General features: G+C 37.4%; 1 protein-coding gene across 2 annotated transcripts in view; it reads right to left on the bottom strand.

Moving 5' to 3' along the window:
• Positions 1 to 15,963, bottom strand: part of lzts1 (leucine zipper, putative tumor suppressor 1) — a 25,578-nt gene extending 9,615 nt beyond the window's left edge. Inside the window, exon 1 of one of the 2 annotated variants that reach the window (XM_056730087.1) lies at positions 15,594 to 15,963. The gene's annotated coding sequence lies outside the window, so the exon portion shown is untranslated. Of the gene's footprint in view, positions 1 to 2,070; positions 2,150 to 15,593 lie in introns of those variants that run through there. The other variant, XM_056730088.1, reaches the window with a different exon arrangement.

Genomic DNA, 15,963 nt, shown 5'->3' with positions numbered 1-15,963 from the left:
CTGAACAATACTTCTATATATTTACATTTATCAATCTTAGTTCATGTTAATTTCATCATTTAGTAAAAAAATATTAGCATTAATTATTGCACCGTGAACTTGCATAAATAATTGTATTGTCATAATCTAACACTAACAAAATTATTAAATGCTGGAAAATATATTGCTTGATGACTACGCTTACATGCGCACCAGTAATGCAAATTATTTCCAATGATCAGAGTAAGGACTTAATCGCAGTAACATGTTACATGACATGAGAACATCTCATTCCTCCCATTTACATATAAGTTTTATTAGTCTGATTTTGAGTTTATTTTAGTCTTATTTGCTATAATACACAGCACAGACGATGATCTCAGATACAGTAGGTGTGTGTTACTGGCTCTCATTTTAGTATAGTGAAATGCAAAACACCGTTATGTGGACGCATTTTATGGTTATTCGGCAGCGTGACATAGAAATGTGATGGAAAATACCTCAGCAACAGTGGTATATGCTTTCATCGCATTCGCTTTGTTTCTTTATGAAGCTAAGGACCAGAGAACGCTGCAAGTTGTTTTCACGGTAAAACTTTAAAAGTCATGTTTACCATGAATTTGCGCTTAAGATGCATGATAGAACCACACGCACACCTTGGTCAGAGCAGCATACATGGGATTTATGTACCACATACCTTCATATTGCCATTAAAACCGGCCACATATGTTCTTCGATTACGCTTACCGCGATTATGAACATACCAATCGCAATATTGCCAAAAACCTATTATAATGAGGGTGCATGTAAATGTAGTCATTATTAGTTCATGTTAGTTAATGCATTAAGTAATGTTAACTAATTCAACCTTACGTCCAGGCAGAAAGTTGTAAACAAAGTAAAAATCCTAAATGTAACGCATTAAATGTATTCGTTTCATTTACCAAACACAAACAGGCATGTATTAAAGAACTCTGATGCAAATCTTTTTCCACACTCAGAAGTGTCAGAAGGATGATATTCCCTAAACTACTCAAATATCATTTACGGCTTCATTCTGCATTTGCAAAAGAACACAGATTTGAATATTCTGCACTCTATATCCTTTAAAGGGATATTTCACCCAAACATTAAAATTCTTCGGTGAATTACTGAATCTCTAGTTGTTTCCAAACCTGTATAAATGTCTTTGTTTTGGTATGCCCCACAAATGTTTGCTGTCCTGCATTCTTCAAAATATATTTTTTTGTGTTCAACAGAACAAAAAAGTTATAAATTATTATTTCCTACTATGGTAGTCAATGGGGACCAAGAACTGTTTGATTATAAGCATTCTTCTAAATATCTTTCTCTGTGTTCTTCACAACAAAGAAATGTATACAAATTTGAAACAACTCGAAAGTGAGTAAATGTTGAGAGAATTTTTATTTTTGGTCGAACTGTTCCTTTATAAACCCATCAGCAGAAAGCTGAACTTAAAGTCTATAGACAGCCTTGTGTCGATCCTCTCCAATGAAAAGCGATCTCATCTGAGTCTTTGTTTAACAGAGTCAGACACATTTTCTCAAGGCATGCCAACCAATGATGTAATGCTTGCCATTTTGTTTTTATACACGGCTTTAAATTAATGAGCACTCATTATTATGAATTCACACGTCCTGTCGCACACAATATATGCAGCTGTCGGTTATTACAAATGCAATAAAACACAGTTAAATTAACTCCCATTAATCACTAGAACACAAGGGAGTTTTTGACTTGGTTCAACGTGTCATTATTCATACTATATGACAGTTTTCAGTACATTGTGAAAAGCATATTGCAATCTGTATACATTGCATGTTATTATTGTACTAATGCAAGCAGCTGCATTTGTTGGAAGGTAGAAAACTAGCTTCAAATGTACAGTATGCTTGGCCAGCGCATTGAGCGTTTGGCACATGCACAGACATCACTTCCAACCATGTGCAGCAGGTAAACAATCCCACTTGGACTCCATTCCTGCCTTCAATAACCTAATATCACTTGTCTTCACTCAAGTTCAAAGGTTTTCTCAAAAGAATATATTCTGGATGATAAAAAGAGACTTACTGTCGGAGCAAAATAAATCCACTGACAAATCCTGAATCAAATCTCCTTCGCATGCTCTCCACAGCCATGCATGTGCGAATCAGTGTTTGTCCTTGAGTGAACCAGTCACTGAATACTCCAGACTGCCGTTAGACAAGAGCAAACCATGCAAAGGGGGTGGATCTTATCACCATTCAGCTCCCCAGAGTTTTTCTCCACGTCTTTTTTTTTTTTGTTGAAAAACTGACATGTAAATGTTGCTTGGAGACGGGACCCTGGGGTCTCCCGGGACAAGGAGGGGGCAGAGACCATTACACCTCTTTACATAAGACGTGTGCCACTAAAGAGATTAACTCACTGCTGTTCACAATGAGCTGCATGCACCCCTCCATCAAAAACACACACTTTCTCTCTTCCTCCCTCACAGTTTTTATACACACACACATCTAAACCTTACATAATAAAATACACACAACACACACACACAAATGCTCATATTTTGAGATTTTCACAATCTTAGATTTATATCTTTCATATTTTGTGTACAGAATTTGTTTTTGTTTTCTTACATCAACTTTTATTGTTTTTAAACTGACCTCATGAGTTTTCCTTCAAAAAATACATATTTATTCAACCATTGCACCCGTAACGACTAGGCAAAACCTGACACACACACTCCCTTTCCTCCCAGCTGACTCACTTTTCCCCCTCCTCCTCCTCCAAACTGCCCTGCACCCACTCTGAACAAACACCCCTCCAGGAGAAGACAGAAGAGCTTGATGTTCTCTCGCTCCGCCCGTGTCTTTGTCCGCTGAAGTGTGCCTGCTTTGTGCGAGGTTCAGTGAACTTCAGCATTTATTTAGGCTGAGTGCTGCGATTACACCATAAAATAAATGACACACTAACAACCTCTCAAAAGGAGTGCGAGTTCACGTGATGTGGGGAATGTTACTTTTTGTCCAGCTGATTTACGTTCATAAGATCATTATTCAAATGCGGAGGCAATTCAATATTTTAATAGCCTTAGGAATGGTTTAAATGACCCTTGTGATGCTTTTTTAGGACTAGAGAGTCACAAGTGGCTCTTTGACTTGGAAACAGTCAGTGTTGATGATACCTGCAAGAAAACTAGTTTGTAGTGTTATAGTGATAGTTCACCAAATAATGATGTCATCAGTTACTCACCCTTTTGTAATTTCAAACCTTTATGACTTCCTTCCACAGAACACAAAGGAGTTATTTTGAAGAAAGTTTGTATGTTTACAGCACTGGCCTCCATTCACTTATATTGTATGGACCCTAAGCGAATGCAAGTCAACGCAAAATTTCTTCTTTTGTGCGAGTAAATGATTATAGAATGTTCATTTTTGGGTGAACTATCCAAAAACTATCTTTTCAAGCTCTTGGCACAGATGTTTTTGTCTTCTATGCCTGGTTTGCTGAAACTGGCATACGATAAGCGTCGACCTCAACTGTTGTACTAAACTCAAAATCTTAGATCTTCTGTTTCCAAAAAAACACCCCTGGTTAAAAATATCCACACATCGAAGTAAACTCAATTACATAAAAAGCATTACGCAGCTATTGTTTTTCACCCAGGTTTCCGCATCTGTGTTGAGCACGTTCATACGAAGCGCAACTTCAGCACCATTGGGACCAGAACAAAGAGAGCAGACTTTCAGATAATCAATCTGGCCGTGAAACTCTATCCAAGCCCTGCGGATGCGCCCCTTTTGTCCGAAATACCAAGGTTGGACTCGCTGTGTTGTTTGGAACAAATCGGATTCACGGGGTTGACACGAATGAAAAATGAAACACTTAAACGTTCCTAAATGCCAAATATAAGTGAATAGGTTATATTTGTAAACATTAACATGGTTCGGCAACCCAAGTATTAATTTCAAAGCAGCCCTACAAGGTATAGTTTTGGGGGTGAACTTTGTTATAGCAAGACAACAGCAGAAGGCAGGTATTGATTCTTCAGATTCTCATTGTAAGTGCTTAGTGAAGGGGTCAATGGAATCAATATGTAAAAACAGGCAGTAGCCGTGGACAATGGACTGGCGCTTTTGCGAGCATGCGAGGAATCAAAGGTCGCCCAGTCTACGGCTGTGGCCCCTTGGGACACGGGGCAAAGACAGCATTGAATATGTTTCCTTAAATTATGAATGTGGATTCAAGTGGTATAGGAATTCCTAGGGGATCTGCTGTTTAATATGGTACCTTTCTATGAAACTGATCGGGGGGCAATCTAATATTGAGAGATGCTTGTGTGAATAATGTCAGGCAGTGTTGAGTAGGGCACTTTTAATTTTTGGCACCTGGAGTTGGATGGAGCCCTGAGTTTCAGGTCATGTCCATGTAAATACATTTTTGTTTGAAAGGGCAGCTTTTTTCTCTGTTTTATGTCAACAATGGAGGCTTTCGAAAACAACTACGCACTTTTGTCATGTGACGTAGTTGTTTCAGACCTTGTCTACACTAGTGCGTTTACATTTAAAAACGGTGCTTGAGCTTTTGTTTTCCAAAGTTGTTCGTCCACACTAATGTTTTCAATAGTCTTCCAAATAATGAAACGTCTGAAAACACTTATATCCAGTTAACGTTACTGTGCATGTGTAAAACATATGGCACGACAGCCTTTGTCCTCTCTGTCAGGCGTTTATTAAGGTTCTTTCTATAGTACATTATTATGTCAAGGCAATGTGGAACAAACTACACAGAGGTCTTTTATGTATGGACAATGAGGTAGGGATGTTGCTGCAGGTAACACAAGACTATAAAGCTGCAAAAGTGAAACCTAACTCGTGCTCCGCTGCCAAACAATAACTGCGAGTAGGCTATTTCAATAATCCGGCTCCTTTAATGCAATCTAAAGTAGGTACGAACGGACATTAATGCTATCAAACTAGAAAGTAGCCAAAACAACAGTGTCACATGACGAAAACCACGTCATCGTTTTTAACCCCCTTCGTTTCCTCATCCACGCTACAACATGAAAATTATGTTTTCAAATTTATCCACTTTCAAGTGCGTTTTCAAAAAGCTCCGTTTTCATTGTCAAAAATGCTGTTTCGGTGTGAACGAAAGGCCAAAAGGAAGAGAAAAAGATGAGTTTTCAAACAAGAGCATTATGGTCTTAGCTTCTCTCAAGTTTGCAGTAAACAACTTATATACTCTGTTAAAAACCTTTGCAAACAGCTCGATAAACAGACCTTTAAAAATTACTCCTTCACAACCCAACACAATTGAAATAAACATTTATTTCCATCCATCCACTCAGCCCCTGCACACAGAAAAATCCATCCATTTATTTGCAGTTCATTGTTTATGAATGACTTTTAATGCCAATAAAAGAGCTGACACTCTGCCCTCACAAACAATATTTTTTCAACCTAATTTTCAGATTTTGGCCTTTGTAACCTTACCACTTGTGCAACTTCAGATGGAGCCAACATTGCATTCACCCCACTGTGATTTACAAGTGATTTACAGTTGTATGGGGAATAGGTAGTTTAGACTTCAGAGTCCGCGCTTTGGCAATTTATGCTCTCGGCTGTTCTTCCATTGTTGCGAGAGACAGATGAGAACGATATGACCTAATCATACAGTCAATGAGCTGAGCGCAGTGGGGGCCCTGACAGAGGGGCCACTTGCGTATGCGGGAGGGGCCCACGGCTAATAGATGCTTAGATGTTATTGAGGTGGAAAGTCGAGTTGCTTTAATTGGCCATGAAAGACCTTTGTCACAGACAGCGGGCCTCTTTTGAGTGTGTGGGTGTGTGTTGAACTTGCTTGTCATTCTGCATGGGACAAAGATGCCCTGTAAGAAGTGTGACCAGCAGACGTTGTCCGACGCATGGCCAATCCATTACCGCATCCATATGAGACCCAGTTCAGACCGTTGTACTGTAAGAGATTTACTGCAGTCTAAACAAAGCATACAGTGCTGCATCACACCTGGAAGTGCCAGATGGCACACGCACACTTGCATCTGCACTGTTAGGATCTTCTTTTCTGGTCTAAAATAAGTGCTTTATCATGATACTGTATATATGCGGTTTTATCATAATTTTGGACTACTGCATCTGCTTTGGAGTGCAGTATCGGTAATGGAATATATAAAGCATATGTAGACTTATATAGAAACAACTGTTTATTAAGAACAATAGAAACCTAGTTTTGAAGATTTGAAGTTGCCTCTCCAAAAAAAGAAATACTGGGTGGTGTAAAATCCCTTGGATTGGTCTGCACTTAAATAGCAGTACAGTATTATTACAATTACAATAACAGAATCGGACGAAATATTATTAAATCTATTGGTGGGAAATCATGTGCAGTTTTATAGCTTTAAATCAAAGTTTCATGCTTGATGCAACGTACTGTATTGTATATGTAGCGTTTGTTTTGTCACCCATCTTATTTCACAAAAATTATTTAGCGTATTAAACAGCAGCTGACATTTTAAAACAAGTATTTTATAAATATCAGTCAATCTCTGCATTTGAAAAATGATTACGTAAATTTAAAATGCTCCATAAAATATTGTAATTCTATTAGACTTAGTAGTCAGACCTGTCTGTCGTGTTTTGTGCAGCTGGTGTGACTATAATGAATAAACTGGACTGCAGCCCAGTATGAGCGTCCCGTGGGGATAATGTTGTTTCTCAACCACACATTGGCTATGTGCCATTAAATCATTATAGTGTTGTATCTTCCCAGCAGTCTGTATAAGCGTGTGTGCTTATTGTCTGACCTGATCGTAACTTAATGAACCAGAATTAATTGACATTAACAAACATGTGACATTAAAAAAAATTATGTGACAACGGCTCTACAAACTGTAGCTTTAAACTACTCCTCCTGAACTGCAGAGGGTGGTAGTGAGCAAATTGTATTGAACTCTATAAACTAAAGTTAGTTTAAACAGACCCATATTGTCTCTTACTCTCTTATCTCCACACTTTCCACGCATTCTTTATGAAGGAGGACTGTTTTTTGTGATCTACAACATTTTTTTTTTTGACAATATACAATTTTTTACAAAGATGCCATCTTGTGGAACCGCTAGTTAGCACACTGTATACCAGGCAATAAGCATGGTACACAAAAATATTGGATAGTAGTCGGTGTTTTATAAATAAAAATTTCGAAAACTATTATTGATACTTTGTGCTATTAAAGTACCAATGTATTAAATTTAGCGTCATCTAGTGGTGAGGTTGAGAGTTGCGACCAATGGCTCACTCCACCCCTCCCTTTCGAAGCACTATGGTAGCTCATACTGGAGTAAGATGTCGTCATGTTTTTTTTTGCTGAAGAAGATAATGTATTTATGAAAATAGTTCCGAAGAACAATTTGTCCATTTTGGGCTACAGTGGAAACAACATGACGAATTCCATGTAAAGAATCCCGCGGTGTATATAGATAGGAATAGCTCATTCTAAGGTAATAAAAACATAACACTTCATTATATAAGGTCTTTATACACCTCTGAAGACGTAGTTGTGTATATTTTGTATATTATATTGCATTTCTGTCAATAGATTTCTGTCAACAAACTACACACTGGACCTTTAAATAAACAGTTTATATTTGACCACCCCTTTTTAGATCTTTTTTACTAACTTTGGCTTTATTCACCTAATACCTAACAAAATCCTTGCTTTTAACTCCATTTTAATCTACATGTTTAACAAACTAATGTCATTGGAGGTATTATTATGCAGCCTTATAGATCCATCCATCATCTAGTCAGGGTGTCTTAATTGGTGATATATTGTGTGCAGCTGCTAAGGGTCTGTGGAGGAAAGTCTTGTTAGCCATCTCTTTTTGTTGACCAGCTGATGTGATCTTATCATTCCTCATCAGGAAAAACTGAACGTAATGGCTAATGGCCATCTGGATGTAAACCTTTGACAATATCCGAAGCATTGGGAGGTGTCTCCCCCTTCTAATTTCTCCCTATTAGCCTGCAATTTGTGTGAAATCAGTAACTGTTTGTAAAGGCAACAGGGTGGTTGTTTTTAGTCGCTTCTCCATGTTAATCGTTGTATCTCATGATGCACCAGTTACTTTTTCAGACAGTGTTCAGACTTCTTAAGTATTTGCCATATAAGACATAATTTGAAGAATGAATTAAAAAATTCGTACCATTTTTCATGGTAAGGTTTACATTTTCCCAAAATTGCCCAAATACTTAATGTGCAGTGCGTACGCGGTGCATATTTTTTTACGTGCCCATGTTAACGGATTAGATCATTCACACAGGACGCGGATGCAGTACGGTTCAGCCGTCACAGATGCAGTGCGATGTGTCAGTGCAGCGATCGTTTATGCATCGAGTCTATTTTTTCCGTATGGGACGCACTGATTTAAGGTGATAATACACGTATCATGCTCAAAATGAACACGAATTGACATGCACATGCAATTGACAATGCAGTAATTTCACCATAAATGCATATAAATGTAGTTTTTTTTTTATGTTGTTTGTTTAATTAAGGAAGAAAAACAGATTAAAACATTGCATAGAACAAATATACCATAGTGTTTGTATTGCGTAAGGAAGGTGTTTCTATAATCAAGTGCTCATGCTCTGATAACCACAGTGTTTTGGATCGAATGTAAACGTGTACAGTCAGAGGTATGACTTTTACCTTAAACATGATTGTTTTTTAAATGTTGTTTGTTGCTTAGCGCCAATCACAAAGACAATTTAACCGATTAAAAATTACGGAGTCGAAAAGGAGTTGACCAGAGTCCATTCCTGTCTCTGAGTCGAATCCGACTTTAGGGACAAGAGTCGAGGAATCCCCCATCCCTAGACTATACTACGGTTGCTCGATATCAATGTCACCACCCTCAAGCCTCAGACAACTCTTTCAAACTTTATTAAAGATGTGTTTCCTGGTAAGTAATTACTCCGCTAATGAATCTGCATCTGCGTTTTAAGAGATTTGTGACCATGTTGCATTATTTGTGAGCTTTAGATGCGCGATGACATCTAACGTCCCCGCCAAAGGAAGTAGTCGCTTTTAACAACTTGTTAGCAAACGCTGTTTTTAAGACACAATAAGGCTTTAAAAAAATCACATGCAGATTATAATTGCTGTGTTTTATGTCATAGAATTAAACGTGAAAATATTTAGAGGTTTTGTTAGCTACAGACCTTATTTGAGCGATTTACCATTAAAAAAAAACCATAAACTTTTGATCGATGGAACTGGAAGTCCTTAAATGCTAACTTGCTTCCGGGGTTTGCATACAAATATGCGTCATCTTTGCGGCTCCCTATTGCCTTCAGCTACTTTTTTTGTTTGTTTTGTTCGATGTTGTCAGAGTACCCAGATAGAGGATACATTTGGTAAAAATGTTGAGAAAACTCATACCTGGTTTTACAGACAAAGCTTAGCTCATCCATGCCTTGGATAATTTATGATATTTAAGTGGCTTTTATAAAAAATCTAAATGCTTTACATTACACATTATTCTTATGAAATAATAATGTTTCAAGCTTTTCACAGATATATTGACTCTTAAGGAGATGTTCACAGTAGTAGGACGCAACTAAGGTGCAGGTGAAAGTACAGGGGGCGGAGCTAAGGGGGATGTCAACTTGCATGACAGAAAACAAATACATTCTGAACAATCAAATTATTTCAGAACATAAAACCTACCTTTACAGTAAAGAAAGCCTATCGGGACAGGAGTAGATGCATGATGCATTCAATATACAACTACAAATCGCCATGATAGCAACAAATGGCAGGTGTTTTTGTAGTCCATTATTGATGGTTTGGAGTTCCAGGAAGAGCACTTATGGACTCAATTCTGCCCGTCCGGTGTGAGATAATTAAATTGCACGTGAAGGAGATAACAGAAACATTTAACGCAAGATGTTTATTTTAGTTTCTAAATTAGACTCGTGCACAAGGTGAGAGTGACACATACACATTGGCCTTACATTTTTTTTAAACTCACATCTGGAACAATAGGGAGTAAATGCACTCTTGAAAAAGAACTCTCTGTGTGAAGGAGGGAGGCATTACTGTGATGGAGTGAATAATTCAAAAGGAAAGACGTTTCCACCTCCGCCATCAATCAGAGTTCTCTCCAACACCCTCTTACCACTTTCTGACCTACTCTATAATGCACGGGGACCACTTAGACTGCTTAAATGATACGCCCTACTTTGAAAGTTAGACTTGAGTTGTAATTGCACAGAGGAGAAATTTAACAGTGAGTGTCTCCATTTACATGCTTTCACTCAGAAGCATCTCTTTAGATTTAGTTGCCAATTACCTCAAGTAAAAGGGATTGTTCACCAAATTTTTTTAAATCTCTCATCATTTGCACACCATCGAGTTGTTCCACATCTGCATGTATGTCTTTATTCTGATTAACACAGAGAAATATATTTGGAAGAATGCTTATTAACCAGTAGTAAGTATAACAACTCGAAGGTGAGTAAATGATGACAGAATTTGTACTTTTGGGTGAACTATCCCTTCAAAAACAGCCAGTGAATGGAATTTAAGGAAGATATTTACATTTTCAGCAACAGTATTGTAAATTTGTAGACTTAAAAAGCAGACTAAAACGATTCAAATTATTTGAAGAATGTTATAAAAGGAGTTCGGAGACGTCCATCGTTTCTTTCCATTATCGTATTTCTGCTTTGCTAGGAAATGATCGGATGTCATCCAGCATCTAGACTCTTGTCTCTGATTGATCTCTGTTGTCTGGCTCCTGGTACCGTCAAAGATTTTTCTGAAAGCTTAGAAGCCCCTGGAATCAGTCCAAAAGCTCTTTTAGGGCTCTGTGTATCTGGGAAATATACTCTCCATGTCATTTTCATGAAATATTCACAGTTACGCTCTCCTCTTTAAGGAAGTTCTGACAGATAAAGTTTTCCCAATTCCAAATGTTCATTTGAAGATTTTTGAAGATGAAATTTTTGACCTATTAACTTTGATGAAGTAGAAAGCAGCGCATTTTATTGATTAAGAATGTGTAATCTAGGTTAACAGACCACAAGCACTCATTATGATGGAAAACCTTGACTTGGAAAACTACATGTTTGTCATGAGAATTTTTTTAAACTTCAGGCAGGTTGAAGGTCATGCCCATCAGACAGCTATAATTGGGTCTTATCATCATTTTGATTGGACGGAATTGAGGAATCGGGGTATAAAAGAGAATTTGTATAACGTGGAATGACACAGAATCTAGCAAATTTTTTTACTAAAAACTAGCGGTGAACAGCTTATAAAATTAAAATTGTATATAATAACGTCAGTAGTTATTCAATATGTAATCTGCTTTTTCTGCTTGTCTCTGAGTAAATGACTGATGGAGTTTTGTGTACTGCGTTTGTACACCGAGTGTGTAGTGTACTTGTAGTTTTCAGTGTCTGTGTCTCACTCTTTCGAAAACACAAACTCACATCTTCAGAGCTGATCTGAGTTTACTTCACAAGTACTTCACTTTTCTATTTAAGAAAAGCTACTGTCAAACACACAGTGAAAAGGACTTTGCAGCAACCTGTCAAAATAAAAGTCTTGTTACCTTAACAAATAATGACACACCCACATTAAAAAACTGTTGTATACTATATTATTTACTGTTATACTATTAATTATTATTATTTACAATATTGAATAGCTATAGTAGTAATTTAGCCATTGTCTCCAAGTATAAAAGGGATAATAGGGCAAAATGGTTAACAGTCAAAACATGTAAAGCATGAGCCTACAAATAATTCAGCAAAAAAGTGTTTAACAGTTGAACTAATTTATTTATTACCACATATTAAAACGCCTGCTGCGCATTGGGCCTTTTTCACAGTGCCAATGTCCCATTCCCCCGCATGGCAGTTTCACTTTATTATGCGGACCAGACTATGCATACAGTATTATGATGCGGCGACTGTTTAGTGTTAACGGAGTAATGTTAAGTATGTGTTTTTTTATGTTTTCAACTTCACAGACCTATCAGTTTATATCAAAGTAACACAAGAGCAATTAATGACAGACTCTTTGTCCTGCTGTACACGCTGATTGGTCTGAGCATCTACTTGATGTCCAACAAACCACTGAGATGTCGTTGTGCATAAAAACATAACGTTGACAACCTTGTTACTTCCCACCGCAACATTTTAAATGAGAGAAACTAAACTTCCTGTAAGTCAATATCATTCATTCAAATGCATCATTGATGCCCGCTTGCGCTGTTATTACTTGATTGCCAAACAGAAACAACTCGTGCGCTGGTTTTAAACCCTCACGCGCATAGAAATTCCAGCAAGAAAAAGCTCTCTCTTGCACAGAAAACTCAAACCCTGCACATTACAAACTCTCTCTGGCGTGAGCAAAAGCCCGAGCCACGCGCATTACAAGCTTTCACACGAAGAAATGCGCAAAGCGCGTTTGTAATATTAATTTGCAACATATATTGGCAAACAGCCGACAATTGTCTAAGGAATCAGCTATCGCCGATATGTCTGAGTATCGTCGATACACGATCCTTTCCTGTAGCTCAGTGGTAAGAGCATTGCATTTTCAACGCAAGGTTGTGGGTTCCATCCCAGGGGATTGCAGATAGCTAAGTATAAATGTATAGGATAAAACAATGTAAGACGCTTTGGATAAAAGCATCTGCCAAATGCATAAATGTAAATGTAAAATGTAGTATCATCAATCGGAACAACCCTAGTACCAGGTGAGTTTCTCTACCACATATGGACACAAAGTGCAACTTATATAAAAGCAAAGGACTAGTCAAGAAATTAAATAATTAACCTTTTATGGCACAAAATGAACATTGTTCTCTATCTAAAAAACAACAGGCAGCAGAGGCAGTGTCATGTCCAGTGTAGGCATACTATAATCTGTGGTTTAGAAAAAGTGTGTTTTTTGTAGACAGGTGATTTTGACACCACACCACTTTGTATAAATATATTCCTGACAAACTCATAGATTCAATTGTTTTACAAAATACACTAAGAAAAACATTTTTATCCTAAAGTGCTGGTATAAAAACAACCGTCACTCATTGTCTTATCAGATCCTTTTCAGAAATCAAAAATTCTTCTATAGAAAGATGACCGCTTGACGAGAGCTCTAGCAGTCCACACCCGACTAAATCTTTTACCCACACAAGATTTCGTAAGCACACACACGAGTCAAATTTGGAGGCCGGAACGAACATGTTTCTGTCTTCAAAGGATTACTGTACACAAATCAAATACCAGCTTTAATACCTCTCAACGTTTGGAATGCTGTAAGTTGCCAAAGAGGAAAAAAACATGAATGAGGTCATGTTATGTTCTATCTGTCTTTTTAGTAGTACCACATAATGTTGTTGACAACGGCTTTAGCAGGAAGGAACGTGCACCATATTGAGTTATTGATCTTTTTTACACTTAGAGGAAGAAAAACAGGTGTTTACAAGAAATACTGCCTGGCCGTGAGATTCCACTGAATGGGGTTGGCATGTGAACAGGGGAGTTAAACTTCTTGGACTCAAACCAGAAATCCCTGATTTTAACCAACTGTAAAGTAACTGACTCTTAAAGGAACAGACATAAAAAAACTTGTATTTTATTTTCATTACAACACTGTGTTATGTCTTTGAAAAATGCGGTGAAAAAAGAAAAAACACTGTTGTCTGAGCTTTTCTCCATACATCTACTCTTTAAGTATGGCTGTCAAAATCCCAAATAAAAGTTTGTTTCATAATATACACTCACCTAAAGGATTGTTAGGAACACCATACTAATACTGTGTTTGACCCCTTTCGCCTTCAGAACTGCCTTAATTCTAGGAGGCATTGATTCAAACAGGTGCTGAAAGCATTCTTTAGAAATGTTAGCCCATATTGATAGGATAGCATCTTCCAGTTGATGGAGATTTGTGGGATGCACAAAGCTCCCATTCCACCACATCCCAAAGATGCTCTATTGGGTTGAGATCTGGTGACTGTGGGGGCCATTTTAGTACAGTGAACTCATTGTCATGTTCAAGAAACCAATTTGAAATGATTCGAGCTTTGTGACAAGGTGCATTATCCTGCTGAAAGTAGCCATCAGAGGATGGGTACATGGTGGTCATAAAGGGATGGACATGGTCAGAAACAATGCTCAGGTAGGCCGTGGCATTTAAACGATGCCCAATTGGCACTAAGGGGCCTAAAGTGTGCCAAGAAAACAACCCCAACACCATTACACCTCTGTTCCTAATAATCCTTTAGGTGAGTGTATGTCTGAGTATTGTGTGTAAACATGTATATATAATTTAAATTATTGGTATAAATAAATACATGTAAATCTTTCCCAAATATGAATAGATGTTTGCGTTTATAAATATAAATTGAATATTTATATTCAATTCTGTACATCTGTACACAGATGTAAATTTTGTAAACACAAATTAATCGTTTAACAGTGCTATTTTTTATGTTTCGGTATTTTGCCTTTGCTTGTGTTTTTCACAAACGTAATACAAGTTTATAACAAGAGGATGAGTATACAGTATGACCAACATTTTCATTTTTGTGTGAACTCTCCCTTTAAGACAACATGACAAACTTATTCAGTCAGCGTGAAGCTGAACGCCAACTGTTTCTCCCACATGCAGGGTCAAAAATGAAAAAAACAAGGAAACAGGAAGCTTAGTTTAATGGTTAGGATAACTTGACCACAGCCAGAGTGCTTGTGTGTCCAACAAACAACGTCAACATATTGTATGTGTGTTTATCTTTGCATACACACACCCACACATGAAACATATATGTAACTGTAATGTCATAATACGGTTTCATGTTTTTACCTAAAAAGGATAAATGTACGGATTTAACAACCTGTATTCCCTCATGCTTACGTATCTGAACTTGTCTTGGCATGTACGGTAAAAACAGTGTTGCATTGTTTGTTAGTATTATCTCAGTCTGAGGTTCTTTGAAATCAGCGAGACAGGACGAAACATGTCCACTCAACTTTTGCTGACATTATTGCAGTCACAGGTTATTGCACTCACAGGCTGACTTCTAAGCTTCTTAACATTCAAATGATGAAGTATTAAAGAGTTATAATAAAAAAATAGCATATTATTGACCACACAGATGTTGTAAAAGTAGAAAAATATATGAAATGCTACATGACTGAGAACAGTAGACTGATGTGGAGGCACAAGTAAAAAATGCTAATATAGTTACGTGAGACATAAATAATTCTGTTATGCAAAGTAGTTTCCTAACATAATGCATTACTGTTCCTGTATCTGTTGTGATAAATGTGTCAAACCCTTTGATATAATATCACTGCACTAGTTTGTCTGTGGAGTAATGGGCTCAGTTAGTTAGAAAACATTGCAAATAACCTTTTAAATGTTAAGTATCTAACAGAGTGCATGCTAAAATCTCTTATATTTTGATCATACTGTCATCTATGATAGTTCCACACATAAAGTAACTAAACATAATAAATCACTGATCATTTATCCTGAATCCACTAAAACTACATCTAAAATCAAGGGTGACTTACCATGTTTCATGTATCTTCTGTGTCTTTGCTGTGCACATATTAAAGGTCCAGGGTCTGCTCATATGAAAGTAACAGGAGCTACATGCATTATTTCGTCAGTGTGTCCTCTGGCTTGTTCTTTCTCTCTTCAGTGCTGTGGGTTGAGTCTCCACTGACTACCATGATGTGGGTGTTTTGTATAACCCTCCCTCTCCCTTTTCTCTTTCATTTTATACCTTTTTTTTCTTTCTTTTGCATGTCCTGCTTCAGAAGTCTCACTTCTCGTCCCCTGATTCTGCTTGAATTTCTGCACGGACTTTATTAGAACCGTTATATAATGTCACCCCCCATCTCACCTACCTCACACACACACCTGCTTTATTTGGTCCTG

The sequence above is a fragment of the Triplophysa dalaica genome, chromosome 18 (assembly GCF_015846415.1).
Source record: "Triplophysa dalaica isolate WHDGS20190420 chromosome 18, ASM1584641v1, whole genome shotgun sequence".
NCBI classification, from domain to species: domain Eukaryota; kingdom Metazoa; phylum Chordata; class Actinopteri; order Cypriniformes; family Nemacheilidae; genus Triplophysa; species Triplophysa dalaica.
Note: the sequence above shows the minus strand (reverse complement) of the source record. Positions and strands in the feature narration are given on the sequence as shown.